This window comes from Rousettus aegyptiacus, unplaced genomic scaffold, assembly GCF_014176215.1.
Source record: "Rousettus aegyptiacus isolate mRouAeg1 unplaced genomic scaffold, mRouAeg1.p scaffold_m13_p_13, whole genome shotgun sequence".
NCBI classification, from domain to species: Eukaryota; Metazoa; Chordata; class Mammalia; order Chiroptera; family Pteropodidae; genus Rousettus; species Rousettus aegyptiacus.
The window spans coordinates 61,032,310-61,057,887 of NW_023416288.1; the positions used below are offsets into that span (position 1 = coordinate 61,032,310).

At 50.2% G+C, this 25,578-nt stretch overlaps 1 long non-coding RNA gene, 1 other non-coding gene and 1 pseudogene across 2 annotated transcripts; all 3 read left to right on the forward strand.

Annotated features, from left to right (window-relative positions):
• Positions 1–7,465: 7,465 nt before the first annotated feature.
• On the forward strand, positions 7,466–7,582 carry LOC118611281 (annotated as a pseudogene).
• Positions 7,583–8,110: 528 nt separating this feature from the next.
• On the forward strand, positions 8,111–18,743 carry LOC118610778. The gene is made up of 6 exons (XR_004954057.1): positions 8,111–8,312; positions 8,478–8,737; positions 10,669–12,406; positions 12,909–13,160; positions 13,277–13,507; positions 18,665–18,743. It is a non-coding gene; the product is annotated as an uncharacterized LOC118610778 (long non-coding RNA).
• Positions 13,797–13,915, forward strand: LOC118611018. The gene has a single exon (XR_004954155.1). It is a non-coding gene; the product is annotated as a 5S ribosomal RNA (ribosomal RNA).
• Positions 18,744–25,578: the final 6,835 nt, after the last annotated feature.

Here is a 25,578-nt window from a genome sequence, read left to right on the forward strand (position 1 = left end):
TGGTCTTCCTAGGTGGTCTGCCATTCAAATACTAACCAGGCCCAACTCTGCTTAGCTTCCGAGATCAGACGGGATCAGGCTTGTTCAGGATAGCATTTTGAATGAATCCTTTATCTAGGCATGCTTTTGCAATCTTGTACATTGGTTATTTGAAAAATATTGGTCATTAAATCATAGAAATCTTCCAAATGTGGGCCCATTTCATACAATATCAAAAGCCACATTCATTACTATCAACGCCAATCTCATCAGAAAACTCTTAAGTATTAAGCAGCTGTCTAGCTCACAAGCAGATATAATTTTTCCAAAATTCTAATTTCTGCTCTAAACCTGAACGTTTATGATTGCCAATAAATCAGTTGTTTTCATTGCAGTGATAGTCTCACTTCGATCATTTTCAAGAATATCTGCAAAGTATCCAAGTCTAATAAACACAGTTTGTCAGTCATTTTTTTTCAAGTAAAAAACTGAGGTTCCACAAAAAAAGCAGCTAATGCAGCTCACGGCATAAACAATTTTTTTCCTTAAGACAACCAGTATACTTCGATGTGCTTTATGTTTATTTCCTATTTTATCACAGGAAAAAAAAAAAAGAATCACTAGTTAAGATTTAATAAAATTAATACTTATTAGAGCTGCATGAAAAACATTAAGCCGTGAGTGAAGAATACAGTGACTACTCCAAACTTTGGTGCCACTTGCTTAATTGATGCTAAGGCATCAGCCTGATACAGTCTTACCCTCATTTTACTGCACTTCGCATATATTCTGTATTTTTTACAATTTGAAAGTTTCGTAAATACCTGCATTGTAAATAGGCCTGCACTGAGCAAGTCTATAGGTGCCGTCTTTCCAACAGACTCAGATGATGGTCAGCATTTTTAACAAACCATATTTGTAAATTAAGGTGTGTACGTGATTTTTTTTAGACATAAAGCTATTGCACGCTTAAGAGATTGCACTATAGAGTAAAACTCACTTTTATATGCACTGGAAAACTAAAAAATTCATGAGTCATTTTATTGCCATGTTTGAATATTGCAGTGGTCTTGAACCAAACCCACCATATATCTGAAGTGTGCCCGTATTGCATTCTGGCATTTTCTATACTTCCTTACCAAACTTCTTCACTAATGGACTGGGTATTTCCCATCTGTCCCTCCAGATCCACTCTCCGCCCTGAACCCCAGGAGACTGACAGGTAGGGACTATACGAATGGACTACACTCTGATGACAGGATAAGTTTGGCCAGTGGGAAACACCAACCTGAGCTGTGAAGACAGGAAGAGAGCGAGACTAAGATTTGTTTCTTGGGCTCCCCCTCTCTCAGGTCACCGTGGTTTGCCTGTGTTCCTGTCAGGGAGGCCTCTCCATACACCTGTCTCCCCAGGTTCTCTCTCCTTTTCCCCCTTCAGGCCAGGGAGAGGTAACGGCTCCTAGCTGAGGGGTACTGTGCCATCTCTGGTTGGTTTCTCTTAATCAGGCCCATTTGTTGTAAATAGTCTTTTCATTAAACTCTAATAATCTTTGTGCAGGACATCCTTTTCCTGCAGAGACCCTGACTTTCCATCAATTCCTCAACCTCATAGTCCAGGCTGTCCCATGCCTTTGGCCTATCCTTTCCTCGTTGTCAATGACTCTTTCTCACCTACCTGCAGGAAGACTGGATTCATAAATGGTCCACTCCTCTTTTTCTCACACACTCCTTTCCTCAGACACTCCTTCTTCACCATTTCATATGGGATATATATATATATATATATATATATATATATATATATATGGAACAGGATAGATAGGTAGATAGGTAGATTCACAAAAGATGGCATATAAAGCACTATCCTAGTTTTAAATTTTATTATGTATTATTTATAGAACAATACATAAAAATAACAATGAATACCCACATATAAATGATTCAGCTTAGAGGAAATGCTACTGCCACGTTTGAAGCTCCTTTATGCCCTCGTAATCACGCCTTTCCTGAGGGAAAATAGTCTTCTGAACCATTTTGTTCACTTTTCCCTTTGCCTTTAGGTATATTTTCAATATATATGTATGCATCTCTAAACAATCTTTTTCAGGTTTAGTATGTTTTTGAGGTTGGTTACTGTTTTCCATTTGCTAGTTTTCTTGTCCAGAGATGTAAGCTCTTCCAAACCATTAATACCAGTCACAGCCAGTGAGTATCAAGGCATTCCACTTGGCATTTCCAGGCTACTTCCAACTCGTGAGGCTGTCATCTTAAAAATATAATCGAAGAGAAAGGAGTATGGACAATACTACATTACTTCTGCGTACATCTCATTGGTCAGGACTCCTGTCACCCAAAACTAGCTGCAAGGGTGTCTGGGAAATGTAGTCTTGCTATGTGCCTAGGAAGAGAAAAACGAAGCATCGCATTGTCTCTTCCTCTCCAATGTATAAATGTTCCCTGTGAGGTACTAGGCTATTTGGTTCTTAAAGGCACAGGGCTTGTTTAGTATAATTCTATTCCTCTCCTAGAAAGCTCCAAATGCATTTTAATTGACTATTCTGAATCCACTGAGGAAAAGACAATTCTGTTACTTCATGGTCCCCAGTGACTAGAGCTTGATTTTTCCCAGGAGGCTTGAGAACTAAAAGAAGTGATTTTAGAACTGCAGGGGGCTTTTTTCAGCCCCAGGTTCTCTGCTCTCTGTCCCAAGAAACTTCCAACCACAGAGTCTGGACACTGCCAAGCACTAAATCACTGTTAGCTAGAGTATGGGAGCGAATATTTGGCCTCGTTCATTCACTCATTAGTTTTGGGGTACCAAGCAATGCTCCAAGCTCTGGGGGCATAGTTAGGTGAATAAACTAGTCCCTGCCCTCATTCTATTCAAGCGAGGAGAAACACAAAAACAAGCGATTAATTTTAGAATGGTTAAGGAAGAGTCATTCACCCACTTGATCCTCCCCGGAGCTAAGATGCAGATTGTCAGCTGGGGAAGAGAGAGGTGAGGTACAGACAGGGAAGAGTGGGGAGAATAGAGAAGGGAAGAGAGAAAATGGTTCAAGGAGCGGGGCACGGTGGAGGAAGGCCATGGGGGTCCTGCTCTAGTTAGCTGAACCCGGGTAGGGGCCAAAAGTCGCTGGTGGCCCAGGGCCCTGGCTTTCTTGGGGCTCACCTTGAGTTTACTCCCTCTGCCTCCAGGTTTTTCTCCAGAGAGCCTCCTCCCCCAAGCTTATCAGCTTGTGAGAGTCTGCCAGCTGCCTCAGAGGCCTGGGCTGAGTCCCAGGGGAGGCCTCTGAAGGAAAGGGATGGCTGAACATGAATCCACCAGTGGCCCATGATGACCTGGTTGGGATCATGTGTTTGTTTCTGATAGAAGAGTGAAAACAGAACAGCATTCTCCCTGAAAGTCAAGCGGCTCCCTGAGGCAGCTGTCATTTTGATAGGGCTGGGCATGCAAGGCCTCTGGGACCACTTCCGGGCTCTCCTGGGCCTGTCTGTCAATAAGCTCAGGAAAAAAACCAAGCCCCAGGGCTTAGTGAGTCACCGCTGTGCGACAGTGACAGAGAGCCACCTAGCCTGGGAGTGAGAGCAGACCTCAAGAAGGGCTGGCATAGGGCTGCTCTGCAGGCAGCAAAGGCAGGGGAGGCAGGAACGGCTGGTCAGGAGACAACCAGGCCTTGACTCTACCTGGCATCACATAGCTCCATCCCAGAAGGCCGCTGCTCCATCTCTACCTTGCCATATCCAAGTCAACCTTCCCGGTCCCCTTGTCCATGATGTCTTCCCTAATTCTCTTCCTGGATGGGAATCATTTGTTCATTTGTTCATTTATCAGCAAATATTTCTTGAATCTTCCATGTGACAGTGGATACAGAAAAAGAAAACAATTCTTCCTTTAAAAGGTTGGATTGCATTCCACTAGAGCAGATAAGAATCTGAGCATTGGGTGTAAATGTGTGTGTGCATACATGTACATATGCATGTAAGTATGTATGTTTGTGTGTGTGTATATACATCTCACATATGAGGTTGCAAGCACATAGGAGGTCACCTCCCGCAGCCTGGACTGTCTCGAGGGATGGGTGGGACCTGCCAGATAGAGTGTACAAAGGAACAAAAATAGTGGATCAGCATGTCCACAAGAGTGAAAATGAAGAAACCATGGCCACCACATCAGTCTATTTTTACTAAATAAACCATCGGCCATAACTTGCTTCCTCATTTTAGTTTAACCAAGTGCATCAACGTATCTACAATATTCATATCCAATATACCGTTGACGTGCTTGCAAGGAGCAAACAGAGGCCTACCTCCTTTTGCTTTCACTACCCATCTGATTATCAATTTTTGGATGGGGGAGGCATAGGACGCAAGTATAAGAAGTTTCGAATGTAGTAAAAGGTATCAAAGATAGAAGCAGGGTGACCAACTAACTGTCCTAGTTTTAACTCTGAAAGTGCTATGTCCTGGGAAATCCTTTGGTCCCAAGTAAACCAGGACAGCAGGTCACTGTAGAAAATAAGATAGTGTGAGAAGAGAGAGGAAGCCAGGTTTTTGGCTATTTGATCAACTAACCTGCCTTGGGGAGGTGAGAGTTGGTTGTAGATGGGCAGAGAGAGGATGTCTATATTTGGGAGAGAGAGAATCTTCCCTTAGAAGCGTTAAACCTGCATGCCCTCGCTTCCATCATTACCCCTGACCTGATTGCCCCTGGGCAGTTGTCATCTGTCCCTGACGTGTAGCCTGTGCACAGCCCCCAGCAAAACTGGGCTCTCCCTCACCTCACAGTGATCCCCTGGGGGCCGTGCTGGGGTACTATCCCTCCTCCCGGATGGGAGCGCATCTGGCATCCTCCCGTGTCTTACCGCACAGGCCCCCATGGAGTTGGGCTTTGGCAATGTAGCCAGCAGCTGTCTTTAACCCGTTCCCACCCAGCTCACCAGTTCACTCCCTGCACACGTCGACCCTTCGCCCCCATTCTGTCCCCCTGCTATGGCCTCAGACACTGATGAAGGGGTCAGGGAGGATTAAGCTAAAGACAATGTGACTCTTCGCGTCTTGCCCTCTGAGAAGAGACAGCTAAACCCCCCATTCGCACTGGCTGAGGCAGGGTCAGGAGGGGCAGCTGTGTTGTTCCATCAATGCCACGCACCCTCCAGACCCCACGTCTGCCCGCGAGCCACCAGTCACGCTCAATGCTGCCTCTGTGGCGAGGCTGCTCGTGAAAAGACCCTGTGTTGTGGCTCCCGTCTCCAGTGAGGTTCAGATACAAGGTCTCCATTCATGCCAGGCTGGCTCCCCTCAGCCACACAGGCAGCCCCTGCTCCCTGAGCAAAGCTTCCCGAGGTGCTGGGGATGGCCAAGCACCCACTACCTGAATCCCTCCCTCCTCCCAGTGCCGCCTTCTGCCCGCCTCCTGGGAAATGCTGACGGGAGCTCAGAGCAGCAGGATACAGAAGGCCACACTAGCGGGTGGGTCTTTGGGAAGCCTATACCTCTCTGTTAACAGCCATCGAAGCTCCTGGCTGCCATGAAATGTCAATGAGAAGACACACACGACAAAGCATACAAGAGATACTTTCTTTTGCCCTCTTCCAATGAGCTGAGGGGAAGAAAAAAAGCCATCTGAAAGGTGCCTGACTCTAGGGGCTGAATGGAGAGAGTCAGTTCTGAGGAATGGGGCTGCTGGCAGGGACCTTATCGGTTGGAGAGCCAGTTGATGGAATGGCTTTTAGAAGCTCATGCCATTTAGCGAGTCCTGTACCATTTTGCAGAGTACTCATGCTCCAAGCTACAGAAGAGGACAGCAGGTCTCAGACTTGAGCACGCACTGGAATCACCTATTACAGCACAGTCAGTGGTCATCGGGATTGGGGTGGGGCCCAGGTATCTGAATTCCTACCCACTGCCCAGGTGACGAGGTGCTGTGGTCAGAGGACTTTGCTTTGAGAATCATTGGAATAAGGTCTCCCCTGACCCTAAGGAGATTACAAGTCATTTGAGACCATCAATATATACTTTGTTCCTGAAGAGAGTTCCAAAGCAAAAACTACCCACAAATGCAATGCAGAATTGAGAGGATTCAGGGGAAAAAGAGGAGAGATATTCGTTTAGTGCTTCATGACTGTCATGAAGGTCTATAATGTGGATAGTCATTTTCCTATTTCATAGATAAGGAAAAAAGAGGCTCAAAGGTCCATCACTTCTCCAACGGTAAGCCAGTAACTGGGTGGCAGACTACACAGGGCTCTGAGGCCAGGCACGACAGGCATCAAGAGGAGAGGCTGGGTTTGTCAGAGAAGATCCCCAGAGGAAAAGTCACTCAAGCTGGATGGTGGATGTGATGAGCAATAAAGTAGAGTAGGGAGTTTGTGAAATGCCATATTGAAATGGGGGGAGAAGAGGTACTGAGATGAACTTCATATTGGGTGGGATAAGAGTCAAGAACATGACAACAGCCTGTTTGGGGGGAAGGGTGGGATCAATGAGAAGTACGGCAAGTGAGGGCGGCCATATTGGAGGGAGTCATAGAAGCTAGGAAGAGAGGACCCTGGGCTGCTGTGGGGCCTTGAGTGTCACGTCAAGAGGCCTGAGGGTGCAACTGCTGATTCTAAAGTTGGCAATGCCTTGACTAAGCCAGTGTCTGAGGAAAATTATTCCGGCAGCCAGAGAGGAACAAGGAAAGTTAAGGGGATCAAATATTTTATCACCCCCAACAAACTAAACTGTGCCTTTTAGGATATTAATTTGAAGCTGGTCATTAAGAAACAAAAGACTCAGAACCTTTGACCCTCCCTGTTTCCAGCCTAAAAGAGTCGGATGAAAAGGCCTGCTCCAGGAAGGAAATCTTAGGATAGTCTCCTTAACCTAATTAGAATTAAGTGTGGTAGATGAGGGCTCCAGGCAGGGGCCAGGTGTTTGGATCGCCCACTAAGTGCCACTGCTTCTGAGTTGCCTGGTGGAAATTCGCCCGCCGTGTGTGTGTTCGGCTCTTCTTCAATTACCTGTAAAACGCTCATTTTCAGCTTTTGAAATTTAAGATCCCGTTCCGCTCCCCCCTTCCTCCCGTGTCCAAAATGACACGTATACTCCATTTTGCCTCACTGTCTTTGGAATTTTCATGCTTATGAGAATTCCCCGTGTACTCGTATTAAACTTTAATTTTCTCCTGTTAATCTGCCGTAGGTCAGTTTGAATTATTAGCCCAGCTAGAACACCTTAGAACGTGGGAGAAAAAGTTCGGGGTTTTTTAGTCCCCACAAGAGCCTGAGGCAGGTCTGGGCGCTCGGCAAGGGCGGCACTTCCCTGGCAGCCCCGTGCCCTTGTGTAATCCAATTGTTTTGGTCACCAACCTCTCCGCCTGAGATTATCTACAAGTTGCCGCCTTTTGTTTTTCCTCACCTTCTTAGGAGTTCCAGTGACCCTTCCCCCTAAAACCCAGAACTTTCAGAGGAAAGAGGGAGCTAATGTTAAAAAAAGGTCTGGCTGTCTACGGCCAGCACCACTCTGAATGAGCCAGAGCCCATCTGATCTCGGAAGCTAAGCAGAGTTGGGCCTGGTTAGTACTTGGATGGGAGACCACCTAGGAAGACCAGGCGTAAATAATAATAATGATAATAATAACCAAGGGTTGCCTCACCTAAAAAAAAATAATAATAAAAAATAAAAAAAGGCTGGCAGATGTTTGCTAGGACTGCCAAAGGCTCCTGGTACATAGAGTATCTCAAGGTATCTTCAAAGGAGCTCTCTCCCGGTCTCTTTCTTCACTCCTGTGACGTCCTGGAACCTAATCTTCCCTTCTGTTCAGCTTGCAAAGGGGAAGGAGAACTAAAGAACTCCGAGGGTTTCCCTTACAGGCATTTTTCAGAAAGCGACGATGTCCGAACGTCCGCCCTACCCTGCAAAGCATGAGGTGCTTCTGGCTTCTCTGCCTGCCCTCAGGGAGGCTGTGCAGGTGGAGGTGCGGGGGGCGGGGACCGCCCGCCTAACGCCCCGCCCACCCGGGGGTCGCAGACGATTCTTACAGGAGCAGAGAGCTGGAGGCTGAGCGGGGAGATCTCCTCATTTCACCTCTCCTCAGATACAAGCTTTTAGCGAGTGGGCAGCAGGCCAGGCCCGGACAAGAAAGCGGCCATTCGCATCCGCAGCGCCCGCGGAGCCGAGCCAGAAAGTGAGGGAGACGCTGTTTGAAGCAATCGCTTTGGAAATTCCTCACATTCTTTGGCCTTTGTCTCTGGGCATTGAGATGGAGATCCATGTTTGACTCTGCAGACAGCGCGAGGTCTCTCCTTTGCATTCCAGAGGAAGAGCCTAGCAGAGAGGGGAAAGAATTCGGTGGGAGTTTTCTCATCTCAGGGACCACCTGAGTCATTGGAAGGGGCGCGGGGCGGGGGATAGGGGATGGGGGGGGTGAGGGTGGGGGATGGGGGATGGGGGTTAGCTTAGTTTTTCTTTTGCGCGTTCTTCACTGCATTTCCTCCTCTCGCCCTCTCACCCCAGCCCCAGGCCCAAGTCTTCAGTGATGTGAACGTGGTGCCCCTCTCTGAGGAGAGCTGTCCTCTGCCCCTGCATTCTTGGGGGGCCATCTAAGGCACCAGTGACCTGGTGGACAGGACTGGGAGCCAGGACACCTGGGCTCTGGCGACTCCGCTAGACCTCAAGCAAACCACTGGGGTTTGGGACATCTCATCCTTACCACCCCTCAACCCGGAGAAGAGTTCGGCCTTTTCCTCCCACTTCCCATCCTGGGAGCACTAAAAGTGAGTCAGAGCATGTTCCGTGGAAGGACGTTAGTAAGGGATGTAGGGACATCACCGCTGGGTGCTGTCAAGAGACTAGCCAGAACGCCCGGTGGCCGGGAATTTCAGACTTCCACACACCTCTCTGTCCCGCAAGGCTTCGCGGTTGTGAGCTGAGGGTCCCTCCGTCACCAATTTGAGATCCACATCCTTTAGTCCTCTGTCCCCCACTGAAAGGATGCCTCTCCCACCAGATGCCACTTTGCATCCAAATCAACCAATTCGCAAGCAGCTGGGGGAGAATAGGACACAGGGAGCCTGTGTGCTCTAAGGTCACCCTGCTCTCCTGACCACCACCAGCTGACCTTCTCGGCTCACTCCTTCCCTGATTCTGTCCAGGTCACTATGCTCTGAAGGACTCGGATCATCCCTTTTGTGACCAAAATGAAGTCTTCATCAAGGGACAGCTGGCCCCAAATAGGGGAAATCCTACAGATAAAAGGAAGCAGAAACTTCTGTGACTGTTCTACAGCACTTTCTCAACCAACCCTTCTCAGAAGCCCATGGGTCTATTGTCAGGTCTTGTCCCCGCCAGCCCTCCCCGACAGACCTGATCTCCCTCCAAGAAGTACAAAGAAACCTGACCTCAGGTAGAGGACAGCGGCCATCGAGGCTGCCAGGTGAACCGTTGACTCTGGATAACCTCAGGTGAATCACTGAACCTCTGAGCCTCGGTTTCCTCCTCTGAAGAAATGAAAGGGTTAGACTAGAAGACGTCGAAGGTCTCTGCCAGAAATGACGGGCTAAGGCTCAAGTGTGACTCCACCTCCCAGCACAGGAGCAAGTCATCCATTTCCCTCTTCAGCTGCTCAGGTCCCGGCCCCGCCCCACCGGACGGCAGTGTCTGGAATCCAGTTTCCGGTTCCTTCGTGTTCCCAATCCCCGTGTGGGTGATTGTGAGTGAGAACCACAGGCAGACAACAGCCGCCCTTCTGCGCCACGTGGGCTCCACGAGCAGACTGGCCATTGCTCCAGACACACTGTTCCCTGACGAGGGTCCCTTCCGAGCACTGGGGTCACACACTAAACAGACACTTAGGATTCATCTGGGTTCTGGCAACTTCTCCAAAAGTATTTCTACTCCTTTCCTTCCTGCCTGCCTCCCTCCATCCCTCCCTTCATCCCTCAGTCCATCCCTTCCTCCCTCCTTCCTGACTTCCTTCTTCCTTCTTTCTTCCTTTTCTTTCTTTCTTTCTTTCTTTCTTTCTTTCTTTCTTTCTTTCTTTCTTTCTTTCTTTCTTTCTTTTCTTTCTTTCTTTCTTTCTTTCTTTCTCTTTCTTTCTTTCTTTCTTTCTTTCTTTCTTTCTTTTTTCTTCTTTCTTTCTTTCTTCTTTCCCTTCTCTCTTTTTTTTCACTTTTGAACTTCAACAAGCATGTTGTCCTATGAAAAGAGACTATATTGAACCGTTTAGCCTAGCATTCCCCTGCTCTTCTCCCGAAGATGAACACAGCAGCTACTTCGCCAGGGCATCCTGAACATCCAGAAAGATGCCCCTTTTCTTCTTGCTGTGCTAGACAGCCTCACCCTCCTGTACGAAGGGAGGATGCAGTGTTCGAGTCCACTAGACTAGCTCCACTTGGGCCGCAAGCTCTCTTCAGATCTCCGCTGGTTTCGGTGGCTGTGGGTGTGCCCCTAGGGTATCTCGTCTCTCTGTGTCTTTTGCTCTGTACGTGTCTCTCTGGGTGTGTCTCTGTGACTTCCTGTGTCTCTTGGAACTCGCTCTGTCTCTCTCTGTGTCGGTCCAGGTGTATGTGCGTCTGTGCGTCTGTCTCCCTACCCCTGCATAGATCTCCCTGAGTCAATGGATAAATGATGTTGTTATTCCAGTAGAGCCATCTTATTTTCTCTTTCTATTCAAGGCCGAACGTCTCAAGTTTTTTTTTTTCTGCAGGTAACCATTATGGCTGGGCCCCGAAAGGCAGCCTCTGTTCTAAACCTGTGTCCTCCTGCAGGCCAGTATCAACACAGACAATCTCCTTCCTAAACACAAGTCTAAGGACAGAAGTATTGGTGAGTGATGTATATTTTATCACAGTCTCCATGGGATGATGGAGGAAAGATTAGATCACACACCACATCATACCACAAAATCAGTCAAGCTTCCCCATTTTTTTTCTCTCTCCCCTGAAACTCTTCTGAAAGCATCACCTGATCATGTAGTTTACACTGGGCGGACGCAGCTCCCTTTGAGACACAGCGCCACACCATGTGAGCTGTGGCATGCGAGCCACAAGACCTACCTCGCTCGCTTGCAGGCCCCAGTGAGTTCCTGACAAAGCTCGTTACACGGGCCGGTATGCACTCCTGAAACACCTCCGCACTGAGCCACATCCCATCACTGGGGGCTCCCGTTCTCTTCCTAGAGTTACAGTCTGTGATGCCGAGGCCCTGGGGGAGGTGTGGACAGGCTCATCATTTCCAGGTGTGAGGCTGGGGTCAGGGACCATCACTGAGAGGCTCTGCTCTCCAAGAACTTCCTTCCCAGACCCTCCGTGAGGACAGTTATTCCCCATTAGGAGAAACCGCAACTCTCTGCCTTCGAATGGTAAGAAGCATTCACAGGCACCTACTATTTTGTTGGGTCCCATGAGACCCCCTCCACCCAATGTGCTCTGCTCTGGCTGGGCCATACAATTCCAGGGGAGTGAAACCGGAGAAGAATGTGTGGAAGTTCGGGGCTTTCATCTCTTAAACAAATAGCAAATTCCTCCAAGCTGCCGCTGCTGGAATTAAACAATGATGTGTTCGGGGAGGCTCCAAGGCGTTCCCTTAGCAACGCCCAGGCTATTTTCAGGCAAGATCTAGTTGAAGAGGAAAAGAGAACAAAAATAAAGGGACGAGTCTGGATGGGGTCCAGGAATGGGGGTCTTTCGGCTGAGTGTGTGCATTTTGTGTCCTGATGTGTTTGCAGTCTGCCTTTCAGCTAAGTTTCCTCCTGGCCCCCGTCGATGTGTTCCACCATTGGTGAGTTCGTCCACTAGAATACTAATGGAGGCTAAGAAAAGACAGCACGCTACGTGGGGGACGGGTTAGAAAGGGAGAGACGTCACAGTGGGGACCACCTAGGTGAGGAGTGATGCACATGAAGCCTGCATGGTTGGCTCTTGACATTATGAGGGTCATGGGAGGAAGAGACCAAGTCTTTTCAAACGTGACCAGTGCTTGGGCCTCAGGCAGGGCAGAGGCCTTGACGGTGGCAGTCAGACCCATGCGTGGGGACAGAAAAGATAAATTTCCTCCCACCTTATTAAGTGCTTCTAGCTGGACTAATAAACAGATCGACTCCAGACAGATTAGCAAGAGAAAAATAAATTAAAGCTTAATAACATGGGTACTTCCTGGATACGTGGGAGAGACCCAGGAAAACTGAGTAACTCAGCAAAACGGCAGAAGCCATCACCTCAAATACCATCTTCGGCTGAAGACAAAAGAAGATGTTGGGGGTGGAGAGTCGGCTGTGGGAGAGGACCAAGGAAAGCATAGTAAACAAGCAGATTCGAGTCCCGGCTCCTCAATCGATCAACGTTTCTAGAGATTTACAGATTTACGTATCCTCTTGGTGGTACAGTGAGGCGGACACACTTACGAATGGAGATTTACCTTACAAATTAAAGATCCTGTTACAAAAGGTAACTTCTTGTTCTTCAGAGCTTCTCCCTTGTCTGCGGTTTCTTAAAATTAACTAACCTAAAATAATCAATATCCTAAAGAGATTTATTTTGGGGTGACAAACTCTGCTCCCCTTCCCTTGCTAGTCAGTATGGCCTCCTTTGTTGTGTCAAGCAGACCTAAAATATGGTGGTGACCCCACACACAAAAACGGATCTATTCAATTTGCTGATAGAGCATTTTGGCGTGTGTGCGTGCGTGCGTGTGTGTGTGTGCGCGCGCGCGTGTGTGTTTTAATGTTGATTTTTTTGTGATGATGTTGACGATGATGGTGCTGATGATAAAGATGACATTAGATACTCTTAGGGGTTGACCTCTGTCCCCGCAAAAGGCTATGTCCAAGTCCTCCCCCTGGTACCTGTGAAGTGGCCTTATTTGAAAGTAGGGTCTTTGCAGATGTAACCGGGTAAGAGGAGGACATCAGGGTGGGCCCTAATCCAATGACCCCTGTCCCTATAACAGGGAACTTTGGACACAGTCACCGAGAAAGGATGCCATGTGGCGACAGAGGCAGAGATTGGAATTATGCTGTCACTGGCCGAGGAATGCCAAGGATTGCTGACAGCTGTCAGAACCTAGGAGAGAGGCCTAGACCAGATCCTCCCTCTGAGCCCCCAGGAAGGAGCAAACCTGCTGACATGCTGACGCCTTGATTTTGGACTTCCGGCCTCCAGAACTGTGAGGCTGTTAATTTCCGTTGTTTTAAGCTGCTCGGTTAGTGGTCCCTTGTCACAGCAGAAACTTTCACGTACATTACCTTGTAAAAGCAGGGACGGCACGGGCATTTATTCAGTTGCACAAATAAGGACGTCTCTCCCTTACTTTGACAGGTCGCGAGTGAGGAAGCTCTGCAATGGAGCCCGGCCCAGTAAAACGACATTCCCTTTGGACTTGTGAAAATGGGGCAGGGGGCCTGCTGACCAGCCTGTGCTCGACAGCCAACCTGGACCCTCCGCCACCGCCCCCGAGGACACCGAGGAGAGGGAAGAACAGTACTGCAGGACTCACCCCATCTCTATCTCTACCACCTACATCATATGACCTCAAAGGGGCCACCAGCGGTATGTGTCCTAGCCCCAAACTGGACATGGCCAAGTATGAAGACTTCTTGTTATCTAGAAGTTTGTATTTGACTTATCCAGCGTCACCTCCATAGTGACACTTTCCGAAAACCCCCAGTTTTGTTTTCCTCTTAACACTTAACACCAGCCATAATGTTCCTGCTTATTTATTCTGTTGCTTTTGTATTTCCTGTCTCTTTTACTTGAATGCAAATTCTAGTCCCCAGAATAGAGCCTTGCCCATGACAGTTTCCCAGTAAGGGATGGAAGAGAACCCGTTAAAAATACAGTCTACGGCCATGCCACCCTGAACAAGCCCGATCCCAGCTGATCTCGGAAGCTAAGCAGGGTCAGGCCTGGTTAGTACTTGGATGGGAGACCACCTAGGAATACCAGGTGTTGTAGGCATAAAAAATAAGGGATTGTAAGCTGACAAGGTCCTTGCGATCGATGAGGTCAAGTGAGGGCTGCCTTGCCTAAAAAAATAAATAAATGAATAAATTACTACGGTATGCACTGAAACAATAAGCAGCCAGTGAAAGAGTGTGTTGGGTCCATATGCAGTCCATGGAAAGGTGGCTGCAATGTTATTGCAGAGGGAGCAATTTGCACAGTGACACACACTTTACGATCCCATGTGTGAATATCTGTCACGAATGCGTACAGCTAACCGTTGGCAGTGGCTACCACGTCTTGGATGTGGGATTGATGAGGAGCCAGGAGCCTGGGACCGGGGCCAGGAGAAAGGAGGCCGGACCACTTGCTGCAGAGGAGAATTGCCGAAGTCAAGGAAAGGACGTGCAGGAGGGAGACCAAGGACAGACTCTACCTTCTGTCACCAAGAGCCAAGGGCTGACCAGGCCAAGGAGCCAGGGGACTTTGTTGTCCCTTCTCCCATTCTTCCCTTCATTGAATTGTGTGAGCCTTGGAAGAGTGACAGCTCGTGGGAGTCCACAGAGACAGCGAGCCTTCTGCTTCTACGTGACATCACGGAAAAGTCTCCATGGACTGTTAGGCTATTTGCTGAAAACCAATAAAGTGATAACCAGTGGGTAGGGCAGCGCCCTCGGCTGTGAGGTGGGGAGCAGGTCTGGTGGGGAGGGGTTACAATGAGAGAGAAAGCGTAACCGGGGGACACACCAAGAAGGCCAGCCAGGAGCGGTCACCCCTGTGTACACACAGAGTAGGGAACAGGGCGGTGGGTGTCTCCACTTCTCTCTCACACGAAGAAGTGGGGATTCCTGTCACCAAGGAGACTGCAGTGTGACAGACGCTTTTAAAAGACACATTGTCAACTGATTGCAGAAGGAGACGTCAGCCCTGCTGCGACCTCTGCCCCCTACTAACCCCGAACTGGCAACTCTTTTAGGAGCATCTCCCACGAATTTTCTGCTCTTGGCTGAAATGCTCTTCCTTCTACAAGGCTCGGCTCCCCTGCCTGCGGGCCTCTGTTTGGCTTCTAGCTCTTGCCTCTGCGTAGAGGGCTTCTCCCTCCCCGTTCCCGCCGGTCTTCCTGGTCCAGGCAGGAGAAGCTGCGGCAGCCACCTCCTTCTGCCAGCGTGAGACGGCTGTGTGCGCCCGCGTAGCTCCAGCCTGGATTCTGGCGTTGGCTCTGTTGCACTGCGTTCCTAAACTTTGTCACCTCAATGTCCCCCTCCCTAAGGCAGTTCGAGTAGCACTGGCACTAGGGTTAAAGGCAGCGGCACCAGGGTGGGTCATTACAGGTGGGTTGTTACATCAGCGCACACTCTGCGGCTGACCTGCGTGTCCGCCTACCAGATGCCAGCAATCTTCTTGGAGAAGTGAGACTTTTGGGGGCTAGGAGGGCAATGCCAAGCAGTCACGACTCTGGTAGCACCTTGTCGCCTGCTCTGGACCCACCCCGCAGCCTTGGGCAGCACTCAGCTTTCCCAGATGTCACCCAACAGCACCTGCCACATGCACCTGTGACCGTTCTGCCCCAGGGCTCCTCTGTGACCTGGACGGGCACTCTGGACACTCTCGCATGTGAAGGGGTAACCCTTGGCCAGTGGGGGATGGACGGGGGGCTGCGATCCCAACAGAAGACAGAGAAAAGATGTGACTAGGCCCTCCAGAAAAATAATCCCAGAGGAAGGGGCACTGCGGTGCTCAGTGGTTGGTGACAGGGACAAGCAGCTTGGGGATGGGGAGGGCTGCTGTTTTGGGGAGCAATGTGACTGTGCCTGAGGCTGCTGGGTATCCTGCCCTAAAAAGCCCTCGCCAGGGTCCACGAGGGGCCTCACGCGGGATGCGCCCTGAAGCATTGTCTGTGGCAGGGGAGGGGGAAATGAGTAGGAGGGTGGGGTTCATTCAACTTCTGACCCTGAGTCTAAAAAAGTATCCCTCAGTGTTGGAGGAAATACAAATCCAAACTGGGCAGGGACAGTGAGGAGAGACATCATGACAAGGAAGAAGGAGCAGAGCGCACGAGGCCAGTGACTGGACTTAGCAGTCGGGGGCAGAACACGGGAGGAGGCCCGGTTTTTACGTCGGGGTGCAGGTCAGATGGCAGGGTCCGCAGGAAACCGAGGCACAGAACCCGGTGTAGCCGCGAGGGTGTGAGGTGCTATCGAGACAACCATGTTCTTGCAGCAGCACAGGGCAAGGTGTGGCTTAGGGACCCCGGAGGGGATCGCTAGGGTAAGGGGTGCGAGCCCAGGCTGGGGGTCCCCAGCCCCACCCTTGGGGCACTGCCGCGCAGTGGTGGCTCCTGCGTGCACTTGCGACGAGCCCATGAGGGGTGTACGCATGCGTGTAGGATGCTCCGAGGTGTAGCCGGTGGAGGCCGCGGGGCAGAGGACGTGGGCAAGGGGAGTGCCAGCAGAGCTGTCCTGGCCGAGCGTCTGGGAACCGGCCCTTCAAGGACAGAGATGCTTTCTGAGGCGGGAAGGATGGGCAGGGCCTTCTCCAGAGAGGAAGCGCGGAAGTGGCGCCCAGAGACCGTACGACATGGGGCCTGTCAGAGCAGACAGGAGGTGCCTGGGAGGGCAAGGCGGCCACGGAGCTTGGAAGGAATCCCGAAGGCCTCCTGTGGTGGCCTCAGGCATCTTGACCACGTTCTGAAGTAAATGGAGTCACAGCCACGTAGAGCAGTGACCGCTCTGCTCCATTTTCAAGACAATGGGGCGGGAGCCGGGCCACGACCCCGTCCTCCTGGTCACTCTGCTCCCCTCCTACCCTTCCCACGTGCTCACCCCCCACCCCGTGCACACGCGCGCACACGCACACCAGCCACGTGCACAGCACTGCACCCACATGGCACACACACGTCCACGGCCACACGGCCACACACTGTACCCGCCCATGCCACACACACACAGGCATTCACTCTTACTGCACCCATGCACTAACCCCACACGGCACGCACAACGCACCCACGCAGCACACCCACGTATCACACGCATGCACACTCAACATCCACAATCACCAAAACCAGCCCCCCACAGCACTGCACCCACCCACTGACCCACACACACACACCCCTACCACACCATACTACACACACCCCTACCACACCACACTACACACACACACACACACACACACACACGCACACGCTGCACCACGCTGAGGGTGTACAAGCCTGCGATCTCTGGGGTGGTTTTTTGGCGTTCAGATCCCAAATAAGGTTTGGAGTTCCTGGATGTGGGGTGACCCCGGTGAGCTCCCCCTCTCCATTTCCCATCAGAGTCCCAGTGGCTGGGCCAGCACCAGGAGGGGTCCCCTCCCCAGCCGGAGCCACCATCCCCTGGCCCTGCCCTGCCCCTCCCCCGTCCCTCTGACGCACTTTGGCACCTTCCTGTCTCCCAGGACCCTGTCCCCAGAGGGCCCTCTCTGCCTTTCCTCGGATAAGCACAGGTTATCTGCCCATCTGTTGGCCACTGGCCTGTTTATGTTCTTAGGGCTCTTTTCCTGAAATAGCTCAGGGTTTTATCTAAGCTGCTAGAGCTGGCGGACAGCTCCTCCTCACAAGGAGAGTGGCCAGTCATCGCTGGCAGCTTTAAACTCCTTTAATCCAGGCCCGAATTCCACACATTATTGGGCCAAGCGTGAGACCTTCCTGGGGAGGCCCCGCACCCCCGCCTCATCGGAGCCCCAGCGGCAGCCCATGTCCACAGAGCGCCAGGTAGCCTCTCCCGCTCCCCTGCCCCCCTCCGCGAGCAGGTGTGGGGTAGCGCTTCGGTCATCTTGCTCCCGGGTTCTCTCGCTCCAGGGCATGGAAGCTGGATGTTTCTACCTGTAAATCCAGTCGACCGCTCAAAGCTAGCAGACCCAAAGCCGGTCTCATCCTGCGCCTTATTCCAAACCTCCACCTGGCCTACCTGCCTGTCGTCCAGCCATATCAGAGCGTTCCTAGACTCCTGCATTGAATTCTCAGTCACCTTCTGGTCCCCGCCCCGACCTGGCCCGCCCCTCCCAGCACCACCTGCCCCTCCAGCTCCCCTCCAGCTCCCCCCAGCTCCCCTGCAGCTCCCCTGCAGCTCCCCTGCAGCTCCCCTCCAGCTCCCCCCCAGCTCCCCTACAGCTCAGGCATCAGAGCCCCCCACACGTATCCATCCGCCAGAGCCACGGTCTTCAGCTAGCATCTCACCCTGGCGCCGCCCCGCTCAAGATCCTCCCATGGCTCCGCGTCAATGGCTGTCTCAGGTCTACGTATATTTGTCTGGCTCTCAAGGTGCATCTCCACTTCTGGGACATCATGTCCCACTTTTCCAAAAAGCGTGCCTCTGCTCCAGTCTGGCTGGCGCCCTCACGGGGCCCGCACAAGCAGGCTCTTTTGGGTCTCCATGCTCCAGTCGGCCTGCCGACCAGCTACACGGTTTTGTGTTTGTTTGGAGGGCTGGTCTAAGATTGCCAACTTTGTGTTTCATCAAATAAAAACATTTTTGATGACTGTGATGTCATAAACGAATGCATATTTTAACATTCAGAAAGTAACACTGGGAACCGAGAAAGAATATAATCTCAGAAGCAAGGACAATCCTTGAAATCGAAGAAGCTTAGCAGTAGAGAAAATTTCATTTGTCCCTTTCTTCATTTCAGAATATAATCTCAGAATAAAAGAGCAGTCTTTTCAATGGAATAAGTTTAGCAAGCTACGAAAGTCATTGCATTTCTTTTTTCTTTCGTTCACAGGGGAATGTAAACAGCCATCCCAGTGTTTGGGGGCCACTGTCCACACAGTCCCTTGCCAGGTGAGTGCAGTTCAGGTGAGCGGAGTAGTTGCTTGAGGTCTTTGGCTGTTGCCTGGAGAAGCCACCCTGAGTCTCCTCTCACAAGATCCCGCCTGGGAGCCCGGGACATGGCGGGCAGGGCCGTGACAACCCCACGCCCAGACTGCCACCTTTTTGGACTCTCAGACTGACTCATTGCCCAAGTTTTTCTCCTCCGTAGGCACACAGGTATTCTTGACAGATTGTATCCTACTCTTGGGCGGTGAAGTCCTGGAGCTCCCAGGGGGGCAGGCAACCTGGGTGCATCTGGAGTACTGGGCAGGAGCAGAAAGCAATGGGTCCCAGAAGCTGACATCAGACCCAATGGCCTCATGGCTCTGAGACAGACAGGAGCAGAGCTGGGTGAGACCCCAGAGCCTTTGTCTCCCACCCCAGATTCTGCCTTTTGTCTTCCCTGTCTCCAGCTTCTTTAAGAGAGAAATACACACGAAACTTTCCACTGCTCAGCCCTAGACCCCTCCAGCCGTTTCCATAAAAAGCCATTGCTGCCTGGATGGGGGGGGGGGGGGGAAGAGGATTTTTCCAAAGGATATATGTGTGTATTGTTGGGAGCAGCAAACTTTTCAGTGAACTCCAGGTCACGCCACAGCCTGACAAATGGCAGGAAGTTCAGGACTTGGGCCTGACATTTTTTGCACAAAGGCCCCACAGCCCAGCCAGGTGAGCTGGGCCTGGGGACAGACAGGGGCCACCGCCCGGCACTTCCTGCCCTTTGTTGGCTCCTGTGACAGCCTTCCCGGTGCTCTAAACAGCCTTTCTTTCGTGCCTGACTCCTGTTCGTTATTTATGGAGAGGAGCGCCTCAATATAGAAATGGGTGGGCCCGGAGTCAGCAGCAGGATGTGGGAAGGCAGACTGGCGGGATGCCCACCGCCGGGGCCAGGAGCGACGAATTAGAATACTGTGGCTACGTGCACCCCATAATGAGCCCGTCTGGTATTCATGCACCTGAGGACATGTTCGCCATGCACCCCTGGTGTGTTTCAGGGGATCAGGGTTCCCGGCCATCAGTCCTGCTGGTACCACCCTTTGGTTCTCCGGACCCGCTCTGCCTTCACCTGTGAGTGCATCTGCCCAGACCGATGCTCAGAGGCAGTGTGGGCTCCCAGCAGACGGGGACCCTTTCTTTCTATTACAGGAAAACTTTGGTTGCCAGCTTCCTCAGCTGCCTCGTCTTTGCGTCCAGATAATGGGTGTGCGTGTCTGTGGGCAGTGGTGCACGCCCAATCTTTTCTCCATCGTATCATTAACGGTGGAATGCGTTCTAAAAGGAATCACGCACATTTCGGAGGTAGAACAGAATTTGAGGTTTTCTTGGGAACTCGAGGTCTCCGTCAGGAGGCCTGTGCGAGCAGCCTTGGGCAAGGTAGCGCCAGGAGATCTGGGTGCCACTCCTCACTCTGCCTGGCTAACTGTGTGACCTTGAGCAAGTTCCTTCCCCTCTCTGGTTCTCAGATGTTGGCCTGACAGCATGAAGGGCTCATCTTAATTCTCGTGATCTGTGGTTCCGTAACTTGTGTTTGTACCATGGGGTCACACGGCGATGTCAATATAGAAGCCTCAGAGGTACTTAAGGCCATTTGTGTCACACACTAACTCACAGCTGACTTCGAGTTCTCGTAACCGTTTTGGGGTAGGTTTCCTTCTCTCTTACCTTGCTTTTAGGCTCATTTTAGATCACTGTTTACAGACTCATGCAGAGTAGCAACTCTCTCTTTCAAGTTTGTGACTTCTTAGCCTACTAGGTGTATATGTGAATTAAGAGTTCCCAGGCCCATCGTAAAATAGGCCCATGCTTTTATGTATGTGCTTTGTGGCATATTTCTCACTAATCCATGGCTTTTTTTTTTTTTTTCTTTTCTATTTCCTGACTCTATTCCAGCAGGATGAGTTGTGAGAAAGGAAAGATCTGGAACAGTGAGATGCCTGTTCCATGTATTCCTATGGTAACTTCAGGGAACATAATAGAACTTTAACAAATTTAATAAATTATTGTTGAACCAAATAACTTCCCCCCTTCTATTCAAATTTCACCTAGAATAAAAGTCTGCCTCGTCCAAGTTTATTTCGGAGTTAAGGTGCAGAGCGCCAAGTGGCCAGGCCCGCATGCTCGTCCGACAGACCCTACCCCTGCTCCTGCTCCCTGGAAACACAGTGTCCCCCTCTTCCCCATGACCCCCCTTTACATGGAGCTCCATCCCAGCGCTTCCCCCACCCCGAAGGACAGGGATGAGCATTGTTAGATTTTTCCTCCCCTCAGGGTGAGACGTGGAAGCCCCAGACATTTCTAGAAGCCCCAGAGGCATTTCAGGGAGATGGAGCTCAGGAGACACCAATTAACATTCACGTAGACTTAGACTTCGAGTGCCAAGTAACTACATGCAAGAACCCCTGCTCTCATCTCCTCACGAGGTCACCGTGAGGACCCAATGAGCTGAGCACCCGGAGATGCTCTTATGACATGAGCCGTACTATGCTGGCAGGTTGCCATTGTCTTCATTCATGTCACAGATGTTCATCGAACACCCACTGTGCTCTGAACACTGAGGGAGGCCCTGAGGAGTCAGTGATGAAAACGAACAAGGTACCCGTGACGCGTGTCCTCGTGGATGGGTCTGCTGTGCCCCTCTGCAGTCTTCTGCTTCGGTCCCGCTGGGCTGTGGAGCAGTGTGGGCCCCTTCGAGCACCACTGTCTGTGCCCGGATAACTGCTGCAGGAATTAAGTGACTTCACTGATGTGCGGCATCTACACGTAACACGAGCCTGTCGCAGGAGGGACAAACGCTCCTCCATCATTAGCGCTTTCTCCAAAAACACCCTTTAATGTCACACCTCTCTCTGAACAAGAAGATGTGGGTATTTATTTGTGCCCTGACCTCAGTTTGGTCACTGGCGAAAAGACTCCCCCTCCCAACCACTCCCCCACCGACCCCAGCTCTGTCTGCACAGATGACTGCAGACCACAGGACTCTGAGCATCCCCTCAGTCCAGGGGTATGTGTGTGGGGGGGGGCGGTGTGTGTCCTCCCGTGTGTCCGTTATGCCTCCTCGAAGGTAGGGAAGGGACTTCCTCAGCTGGCCCAGTTCTCCGGGGATTGGTGCCAGAAGGGACAAGCCAGCTCTCAGGTCTCACCAAACCCCGCAGGTCCAGCTCTACCACAAGCTTTCCTGTCTGGCTCACCACTGGAGTGCCAAGTGCTCTGACCGCACGTAAGGAGGCATCAGGAAGTGCCTAGGACGCTTAAGGGGAAGGAAGGATAATTCAATAATGTGAGGAACATTCGCTACTCTGCTTCCTCAGACACAACCAGTCTGGGAATAAAAAGGGGCAACGGAGACTGTTAACTGGCCAGTATTCTCCGGGCTCCTGGCTCCCTGAGCTCTGCCCTCCTGGAGCCCAGCCCGGAACGGGGGAGTGTGCCCTGTAAGAACCCGGCCACCAACATTGTGTCCCCCTGCCTGGTTCCGGCCCAGATGGCACCTGTGTGCTAATTAGGAAAGGGGGCTCCCATACTCTGGGCAGGCCACGCCCAGGCCAGGGCTCACCTGTCCATCAGCACGGCAGCCCTCAGCTTCCTGCCGTGATGGGTGCCATTTGGTGCTGCTGGTGCGGTCTACAGTGCTGCTCTGCCCTCGACAAGCTTCTGGCTGCCACAGCCTGGCTCCTTGTTCTAGAGCCTAAGCGATGTGTATGATTCTCTCATTCTTCAGGATGAGTTCCCTGACTGGGGGCCCCTGGACTCTCATGCAGGGAAAGGCCTCCCTCTGACAGACCCGAGTCCTTGTGGAGATGCCATCCAGCTTCGTGTAGACACCTGCTACACCCAGAGCCACACACAGAGTCCCAGGGCTCTTTGTTTAACGGCCTTCGTGCCCGGAGGCCCACCTGTACACCCCCGCCCCAACCCCTTCAGTGACAGGCACCCGGGGCCATCATGTTATTTTTTCCATTGCCTTCACCGATAGAAAGTTCTTCCTATGATCATTCGGCAAATCTTTATAGAAGCCATTCTTAAGTCCCAGACCCGGCCCTCAATTCTGGGGACAAGGCAGATCAGGTCCCTGCTCCCACGTTGCTCAAGCCAAGGCGGGCAGGAGTAGATAACAAAGAATATACAAACGGTAATGAGATGGTTTCAGTTAATAAAGCTGCCATGATGAAAACGGAGTGATGATGAGGAAGCCTCTGGTCAGGCAGCGGGCGGCCGTCTCTGAGGCTTCTCTAGGGACCAGAGGGGTCAGCCATGGGGACTGTGAGGGCAGAGCTCCGAGGACAGGAGAGTGGGCTTTGGAAAGTTGGTGGGGCTGGAGCAGGTGCTACAAAAGGGCCTTTGCCTCAACACCACCAAGGAAGTTGGAGAGGGGAAAGGAACGCAATGGGGACTTGTCCTCGCTTCACGAGGAATCCCTTCCGGAGTGAAAACCACCACCACCTCCACCGGCAACAGAAGCCTTCTGTCTCCACCCCAGCTGCCTCACGTGCCGCCAGTTCTCACCGCCCACGTTCTGATCCTTCTGCCCAGCATGCCCTGCCGCTCCTGGCAAATTCCTACTAAACCATTGAGATCCAGCTCGAAGTTCCCGTCTCTGAGAAGCCTTCCCATCCCACCTGCGGGCGGAGGAAGCCGCTCCCTGCCGATGTCAAGGCAGCCTTCGGAGAGTGGGCTCTGGAGGCAGCGCCGGCCTGGCTCTGCCACACCAGCTGTGTGACTTGAGGTCTTCATGTCCTGCTCTAACTACAAGCTGGGTGGTTTAAAATAACGAAAATTTATTGTAGCATAGTTCCGGAGGCGGTCTGAAATCAGGGTGTTGGCAATGTCGAACCTTTCTTGGGGCTCTAGAGAGAACCTGTTTCATGCCTCTCACCTAGCTTCTGGTGACAGCCAGCAGTCCTTGGCCTTAAGACACATCGCTCCAATCTCTGTCTCCATCTTCACATGGCAGTCTTGTCCCTGTGTGTCTGTCTTCACATGGCATTCTCCTCTCTCTGTAGTCTCGCTCCTCTTCTAAGGACATCAGTCATATGAGATTAAAGGTCCATTTGACTCCATTATAAACTCGTCCTAATGTATCTAATTACATCTGCTACGATCCAATTTCCAAAAAAGGATGGCTTCTCAGATCCAGGGCTTAGAACTTCAGCGTTATCTTTTTGGGAATCACAATTCAATCCGTAATGCCTGGTTAGGTTTGAAGTATTTCTTCCTCTTCAAAAGATACAAAAGATGTATCCTCTTTCTGATGTGAAGATTAAACGAACCGATGGGTATCTAACGCTTACCATGGTACTTAATAAACCTCCATGAAGGTAGCTGTTAATAAAAACTGGCCAGCCCACCAGGAGTTCTGCCAGGTAGAACATACCATGTCTTATTCCTTTTTAATTTAATCCCCAGTGTTTTAGCACAAAGTCTGTGCTCAAAAATTTTTGCCATCTGAATGAGTAACTGTCATTTCGAAGGCAACTTTAAGATCAAAGGAGGGATTTTGAACATCTCTGTTCCCATCAAAGAAAATTTATTGGGAGAAGAATTAGGCAATGGTTCAAACTTTCTTGGATAAGCTCTATTAATAAGCTCTGGATGCCTAAGAAGTATCTTAAAATTTATTAAATTGTTACATCAAAAATGCCTCCAAATATTATCTCAAAAAAGCCTTTTTAAGTTCTATGAAGGTCAGGGAGAATTACTACTGTTAATTAATTATTTAATTAATGCTTATCATAAGCAATACAGCAGTCCTAGAGAAAATTTTTGAGGCAGCAATGCTGTATTTTTTTTTTTTTTATGGCCGTTGAGGCCTTTCATGTAATCAATACGATGGGTCCATTTATGTACCTTTGTGAAATGCTTAGAAGTATAATTTTATTATTTTAAGTGATTATAAAGGTTTATAGTTCTTTGCTCTTGTGACATCTCCAGTCATATCTTTTGTTTTTGGATGCCAAGTGCTTACATCAGAATTTAACCTCCAACTGTGGCATTATTTTTATGGAAAAAAATATGATCTGCTTCACAGTGACTCACTTTATGCTTATTACCAAGGTTGCAAAGTAGAGAAAGCAATTAATTCTCCTTTAAAACTTAATCCACCCACCTTCTCTCTCTCACCTTCCTATTCTCCGCTCCTGCCCATGGCCCAGCCCTGGATGCAGCCGAATTACCTTAAAAAGAACCTGTCTCAACCCATCCAAAGTGGGCAGTCTCTATGGACAGGTTTCCAGTTTTCTGTTACATTCATCTTGGAATCCAGTGTCTAACAAAGCATGTGCACATCGCAGGCTAATTAAATGTCAGAATTTAATTGATGACATATTATCGAATATCCCAGCCAAATTCAATCCATAAAAATGCATATATAATATATATTACATATATAAGCTAGAACATCTATAACTAATATATTTGGATAGCTAATATATATGTGATACATATAGACATATATTTAATATATATTATAGCTAAAACACTTCTTTTTTTTTTTTTTACTGACTCATAATATGAAAGGAAGGAATGGTGTTGGTTGTATGGGTGGAAGAGAGTGAGTACCTGGGAGACTGGGTGAGAAGGAGAATAATCATTATATTCCATTTAGACTTTTTGGATCCTGTGAATTGCTACCTATTTCAGAAAATGTTTTAAGCTGATCTATGTCCAAAATCGATATCTAGATAGACTTTTTTTTTGCCCCTGCTTCATAAAGCCCTAGGCTATATATTTCAAGGCTGCACATAAAACTTCCCAGTTAGATTGTAAACTTCTAAAAGTCCAGGATCATCCCTTTCGTTTAGTCTCTAGCCGTCAGGATCCCAACTAAGT